An 8286-nucleotide genomic window follows, 5' to 3' on the forward strand; every position below is an offset into this window, starting at 1 on the left:
CACACTTTTAGAAATATATATATATATTTCTAAAAGTGTGTGGATAAATTAGAAAATGTATTATTTACAAAATCAGAACTCAAGAAAATAATAAAAGGCTAATGGAAAGAACGTTGATTGGAAGAAAAGGATATAACATCTCAAATAGAAAACTTAATAGCATTTCAAAATAGAATGGATTCAAATGAAAGTATGATATGTTGTTAAAGAAAGTTAAAAATAGAACCACAGAGGTAAATTGTAAAAAGTCAGAGATAAAGTGGTAAAAAATAATGAAATAATAATAATAATAATAATAATAATAATAATAATCAGCAATAGAATAATTGAGGAATCTGAAAAAGTCAAACAAAAAAAACAGAAGAGAATTAATGTTTTAATACATAATATAAGACAACTGCCAAACAACAGAATATCCAATAGAATATATTGGGAGGGCATATTAGTTATTGTGAAACATTTACCAGGTATGATCAACAAAGTTTTATACTAATAAAAACCATACATTTTAAAAGAATCTTCAAGGGCTGGGGTTGTAGCTCAGTGGTAGAACATTTGCCTAGCATGTGTGAGGCACTGGGTTCGATCCTCAGCACCTCATAAAAATAAATAAATAAAAATAAAGGTTTTGTGTCCAACTACAACTAGAAAAAAATTAAAAAGAAAAAGAACCTCTGAGGTCTTCAATTAAATTAAAAATAACTTGCAAAGATAAAAGTAGTAAACTGGCCATGTCAGCCCACAACCAGTGAAAACACTTCATTCCAAGATCTCATTTTCTGAATGCACACTCAGTCTCCAATGAAAAAATTAAAAAAAAATAATAATAATCCAGAGCTTCTTGAAGAAATGATGAACTCTCTGCAGGGGAAAGAAAAACATGAAAATGAGCCTGAAGCATCCTGTAGTCCCTTAAAATAAAGAAGCAGAGTGCTATTAATTATATATATATATATAATTCATATATATATATATATATATATTAATTCTATGGAAAACTGTCTTCCTGCCAAGTTAAAATAATAGGAAACTGGATTCAACATCCAAAGACAAAAATAACAATTACAATTACAACAACAAAACAGACAAAATATATAAAATAATGATTTAAACACCTGGAGAGTGTTTCAAGGACTAAGCTCAGGAATGGGGGACCTAGATGGAGCTCAGAAGATGCCTTGAGTTAAGGACATACGAGAAAGAGTCAAGTGATGTCAAGAGGGCTGTAGTCAGCAGGGCAAATCACTGACAATGGATTTATTTTGAGAGCCAGAGAAGGCACTGAATGTCCTTCCAAGTGTTTCCCAGATTTGTCTTTGCGATGAGTCTCTTGACTTTTTCGCTATGCATGTGTCCTCACACTCTACCAGGGATATGTATGTAGCTAAGGTACTTGCCAATTCTCCCAAGAGTCTGTCAATTCTTGCTTATGCACAGAGCCTTCCAGAACATTGCAGTTGTGTGAGAATTTATCAGAGCACTCTGTACCTGTTTCAGTCCCCAGAGGCCTCTGAACAGTTTTTGGCCAGTTTCTGACCAGTCTGCCAGTTTCTTGGTTTTCTCTGTCAGGATTGCAACCAGAGGCAGGCAGCAATGTCGCCCTCCTCCAGTCATTTTCCCTTGGCATTGTCACAGTTTCCATGCCCAGGGCCATGAGGCTCCTTGATCTTACTCTTTAATTCATTCAGCAAACCTATTGGTTTTCTCAGCATTACTTTGCCAACATGGAGGTTGGTGGGAAGAATAGGGGTAGAGTGGGGAGCAGCTACAGCTAACTTTGCAGGTTTCTGGTCTTTCTACTTGGAGTTCAATGATGTGTCTACAGAAACTGCCTCTAAGTTTGCTGTTAGCTTTAATTTTGAGAACTGTTCTTGATAATTTCATCAGTTTTTTTTTTTTTTAATCATTGATTTGTGGTGAGAATTTTTGTTTCTTTTTCATTTGCTTTCCCAGTCAGTCTGGAGTTCTTCTGATTAGAGTCATTGGTTTCTAGTAACAGGCTTCTTGGCTGAAATGAATGTCTCTGGTTTGCCACATGAACATCCCTGGCTGCCATTTCCAGTCAGCATTGCTAATAAAATGATGGAAAAGCTGGGGAAGTGCTTAACTAGAAGAAATCCACCCTCAAATTATTTGTGTTGGGTACTATTTATATGGCAGAAAAGGCATTATATTAACCCATAGATTGCTAATTTTTTTTGGTCTTAATTTGACTCCAAAACATGTGTAAATATGAGCTCTTCATTTTTATGTCCAGATCTACAATTTCTTATGTATAAAACAGAAGAATTCATGTAAAATTTTTGAAAGACCTCTTTCATCTCAGAAATTCCATGGTCCCATGAGAAAATAGGTAGGGTTCCAGTTTTTACAACAAATTTTTGGGAAGCCTAAATTAAATGTGATTGGTGCATGAATTGTCCTTAGCCCTGGAAATTAGAGAATAGAACTGAATTCCTCCTGCTATATGTGAATGTTAATCATGTAATCAGTGTTTAATTTGAGATATGCTGGTTGTACATAACAAATCTTAGAAGGTCAATCATGAAAAAGGTTGTACTTGCCAGAAACCTTTTCAGTGGAGACTTATAAAAGAGGGGGATGTGAAAAAATAGTGGGAGCTAGAAGAAATGACATTGAACTTTCAGGAGACAGGCTAATGTATCTTCAACATTGAATCTCAGCAAGCCCCCAGATGGATATTAGCAAGATTTGGCCACCATTAAGTTGAACAATTTTCCTTCAAAATTTTCCTTAAATGAATTTAATTTTCTTAATTAATGATACTAAATATAAAATCATTTCATGGCTTAAAGGTCAAATACTTTTTGTATTTTAAGAACTGTAAAACTATTCAAATTGAATGATTTAGTATAAAGGAAATTAAATTTAATTATTCATTTGAGGAAACTGCAAAAGATTATCTTTGATATTTGTAGCCCCTCTGAAATATTGGTACTTGAAAATAAATTTACCTTGGGTTATGACACAAATGCAGTACAAGAAAATAATTATTATTCTAAATGTCCAAGACTGGAAAGAAGTGAAGGATTCCTAAAATCAGACTCAAAAAGTCCAATAATGTGAAGTGAATTATACACACATAAACTAATATTCTCCACTAATTTTTAAGTACTGCTTTCCATAATGAAATAAATAATATGATAGTGTGGATATATAAAAATGTAATAGCATAAAACACATAAAATCAACACAAAGCTATAGTTGAAAAGAACAAATTTTCCTAATAAGCTATTTCAGTAACTACTCAGGAATTATTCATTTGGTTCCTAACATATGTTTGTTATTTGGTAACTTGCTACGCATTAATGATAGGAAATATAAAATGAGAGAGTTAAACTTCTGTATTTTATAGTTAAAGTTAGGCATTTTTAATTTTACAGTTTGGTTAAAATCATAATAGAATTACATAGTTTGATTACATATTATACTATCCCTTGCCTTTGATGTTCATGCTAATTATCTAGAGATTCATTAAATGCTATTCTGCTTTGGTAGATCTGGAATAGGATTTAAGACTCAATGCTTCACGCAAGCTTCCAAGTAAAGCCAATTCCACTGGTTCATGAACTACCCTTGGACTAGCCAGGCTGAGGGACATCTTTAATTTCTTCCACAAAAAGTTACAAGAGGTCTCTTTTAGAATCAGATCATAAGATACACATAATGATGATCATATTGTGTATAAAAGTCTTCCTTTTACACTTTATTCTTCATGAATAAATATTTTAATGAGATGATAAAAGAAATGAGCAATAAATTATTATTCCCCATGTTTTTGCTACATTCAAATATTTGTATGTTTAGTTCTGTTCCTCCCAATTTTTAAAATGTATTCTATTTAGTTACTGTATGTACTTAATCTTCATTTCCCAAACAACTAGCCCATTTGTTTTATAAACAAGTGTTCTTTGAGGAGATTGAATGCCCATCAAATACTGGGAGTTTGCTTTGCCAAAACAGGCATGAGGCATCTGACTTAGAAGTGGAGATGTTGGAAGCAACACTAAATAAGCCAAGTTCAAAGAAATTACTTTTGTTCCAAAAATAAATCACTGTAGTCTATTAAGCCTTTAAGAAAATAGGAACTTGTTTTTTTTTTTTTCATTTCTGATTTGAATTTAGAAACATTTATAAAATCTTAAAAAATGCTGGACATGCATCCCCTTTAATGTTTTCCCATGTGTTTCTCATGCTAAGGCTGGTGTTTTTCTGAGCACCACTTTCTTTGCCATTGCTTGGATGGTTTCCTTTTACTCTCTTTGGGAACATTTTATTAATGGTCTGAATCCAATCAGTCTTGGCTTTTGCCTTGAACTCCCTCCCCGTTTTCTCCCCCTTTGCTCCTTTAGGAAAATGCCCACAGTATTCCAAATCCTAAATATGGCCAGGCCATTTATGAATGGATTCTCTTCTCAGATTTCATCTTGGTATAAATATTAGCATAGCAGAGACACTGAGGGGAATAAAAATGAAAATGAAAATCAGAACTTCATTAGAGTTAGTTTTCTCTGGGGATTGGTAATCACTTCAAAAATCGGTAATCATTGCAAATCACTAAAAATGTTACTCTTAAACAAGTTGATTATAAACAACAGGAAGTCATGGGGCAGCTTCCCTAATGAATGAGTTCATCTTACCTCCCAGCCAACCAAGAATCCGAGAAGTGGCAGGGATTAGATTCCCTCCCCACTCCCTGACTGATTAAAAGGCCGACTCTGTACTTAAGCTTCCCTGGAGATCTCAGGAAGAGAGACAGGTGGAAGACTTAAAAATGCAAAATATTAAAACCCAAAGTGGGGTAAGTAGATAGGGAAAGAAGCAAATTTTCCCCTTTGGGGAAAATATAAAAGAGATTTCTTGGGAAACAAATGTATTTTCATAGCATTCAGTGCACTCACTACTTACATGAAGTTTTCCATAGCATTTTATTAATTCAGATGCATGCAATTAAGATTCTACACTTCAATATAAAAGAGGAAGGACTCACAAGAAAAATGTTAAGACAAACAGAAGGACAGTCAGGTCAGAAGGAAAGAAAACTCCTTAATGGAGTAGAGACCTGTCCCCTTAGGAAAAGGACCAATCTTCACTGTTTGTATCATTTAACAAGGCATGCAAATCTCTGATCATGTGGGAAAAAAATCTGTTTGGTTTAATAAAGTACTAACACTACTATTCAAGGTGTATATACAGAGACAAATTATTCTGTCAATCACCTAAAAATATGTAATGCTATTATATCCCTTAAATGGAAAGGGGAGAGCAAGGGGTCAGATTGGAGTGAGCATTCTGTGTCATTGTTTATGCAATAAATGACAAAGGCTATAAGAAAAAAAAAAGAAACTGATCATTCAGTTGAAAGCAATTGGATTTCTTCTCAGCTAAGGCAAAAGTACGCAGAAACTGCTCTGACAGAATTAGAAGGTCAACAGCTGGCTGAATTCAAATGCCTACAGGGTTATTCAAGTGACATTAACAGGTAAAATATTTCAAATAAATAAAGGCTTGGATAAAAATATGCTATGCATTTCAATATTACGTATTGTTATCTGAAGATAGGCAGAATTCTGAGATGGCCAAGAAAATTCTCACACTCTTGTATGTGTCCTTCTCCATGAGTGTGGGCAGGACCTTGAATATGATGAATTTCATATCCATAATTAGATTGTGTTTTATGTTAAAGGTAAAAAGATTTTGCAGATACAATTATGGTCTCAATTCAGTTTATCTTGAGTTAATTTAAACTGAGATTGCCATAAGTGAATCTGAACTGGTCAGATCCACTTTGGCCCTTCCTGAATTTGGAGATATATGAATGATAAGAGAATTTCTCCTGTAGGAATTTAAAAAAAATACATAAACTGCTCAGTTCTGAGAGTATCCATGGAGCCATAGAGGTGATTATGTGGCAAAGACCTATGTATGGGCAGTACCTGAGAGTGGAGGGAATCTCTGACCAGAAACAGTCAAAACAGACCTTCTGTCATACAACAGTATGGAATTAAATTTGGACCAAAACCCAAATAGATTTCATGAAAACCTGGAGCCTCAGATGAGACCCTGTCTACAGCTGACATGGTGATTTTCTCCCTGTGAGACCCTGAACAAGGACTCAGCTAACACATTCCAGACTCCTGGCCTGTAGATTCTGCAAGATAACAAATGAATGTCAATTAAAACTTCAAAATGGTAGCACCATTTTGGAAGACAGATTATCAATTTCTCAAAGGCCAGATATAGTCTTACTATACAATTCAGCAAATGTGTTCCTTGACATTTACCCATTTAATTTGAAAATTAAGTCCATGGGAAAAAATATACGCAAATGTTCACAGCACCTTTATTCATAATTACCTCAAGAATGGAAGCAAGCAAGATGAGAATGGATGAACAAACTATGATAAATATATCCAATAGGATATTATCGATTTTAAGGCAAACATAAAAAATTAGCAACCAAGCCATGAAAAAAATGTGGAAGAGACTTAAGTGCATATTCTTAAGTAAAAAAAGCTAAAGTGAAAAGGCTGCATACTTTGTGCCTATAATTAGAAATAGAAAAGGACACAATCTAAACACAGTTAAAATGTGAATGGTTGTCAAAGGTTTCATTCATAGGTAAAACAGGAAGGATTCTTTGGGTAGGGGAACAGTATGGAAATAGTGTCCTTATGCATTTCTCAAAATTCATATAACTTTACAGTGTAAAGAATAAAACTAAATATAGATTTTAGTTAATATTGTCATGTTACTGTTGATTCATCAATTTTAACAAAGGTTCTTCACCAGTGGAAGATGTTAACATTAGGGGAACTGAGGTGTACAAGGAAGGGTGTTTGAAACTATTACTTGCTTAATTTTTCTGTGAATCTAAAACTCTATAAAAATTGGTGGAATTGAAAAAATAGCATCTCAAGTATAAAAGAATAGGTCATAGTGAGCAGGAGTGGACTGGAGATTCCATACCTCCTTTGGAGGGGGCTTCTTTTTTATTAACTTCTATTTATTTATTTGTTTGTTTGTTTATTTATTTATGTATTTATTTTCATTCATTCATTCATTCATTCATTCATTCATTCTAATTTGTTATATATGACAGCAGAGTGCATTTCAATTCATACTACACATATAGAAAGCACAGTTTTTCATGTCTCTGGTTCTACACAAAGTAGAATCACACCATTCATGTCTTCACACATGTACTTGGATAATGATGCCCATCTCATTTCATTGTCTTTCCTACCCCCAAGCCCCATCCATTCCCCTTCCTCCCCTTTGCCCTATCTAAAGCTCCTGCATTCCTCCTATGCTCCCCACCACATCCCAATTATGGATCAGCATCCTCATATCAGAGAAACCATTCAGCATTTGATTTTGGGGGATTAGCTTACTTCACTTAGCATCATATTCTCCAACATGCGAAAACTTGTATGCAAATGTTCACAGCACCTTTATTCATAATTACCTCAAGAATGGAAACAAGCAAGAGGAGAATGGATGAACAGACTGTGATAAATATATCCAATAGGATATTATCAATTTTAAGACAAACATAAAAAATTAGCAACCACATGAATAGTGTGACTCTACTTTGTGTAGAACCAGAGACATGAAAAACTGTGCTCTATATGTGTAATATGAATTGAAATGCACTCTGCTGTCATATATAACAAATTAGAATAAATAAATAAATAAATAAAATAGGGCTAATGAGAGAGAAGTCCAGAGAGTTACTGAAAAATTCAGGTTTTAGACTACACTTAAAGAAAGAAATTTCACTTCCAAACACATAAAGGAGTTGCAAGCAGTAAAGTAAAGTAGTGTTTAAGACACTTTCTTAAGTCATTAGCTAGAGTGGTAATAAAAATACAAATACACTTTGTGCCCTTGACGAATAATGTGTTTGACTAATGGGGAAAAAAATTCAGTGAAAGAGGAAACTGGAATTTTACATTGTTTCAAGTTAGCTCTCTGTTATAAAATATAAATCAATTCTTTAACATGCTGTAGACATCAAATTATGGAGAGAGAGAGAGAGATGAGTCACTATCTTGCCCAGCTGACATGGTGATTTTCTCCCTGTGAGACCCTGAACAAGGACCCAGCTAACACATTCCAGACTCCTGGCTTGTAGATTCTGAAATATAACAAATGAATGTTAATTAACCTTTAAAATGGTAGTATCATTTTGGAAGACAGTTTACTAATTTCTCAAAGGCTGGAGATATATATATATATATATATCTGTCTCTTATACACATC

Source organism: Marmota marmota, unplaced genomic scaffold (genome assembly GCF_001458135.2).
Source record: "Marmota marmota marmota unplaced genomic scaffold, marMar, whole genome shotgun sequence".
In the NCBI taxonomy this organism is placed as follows: Eukaryota; Metazoa; Chordata; class Mammalia; order Rodentia; family Sciuridae; genus Marmota; species Marmota marmota.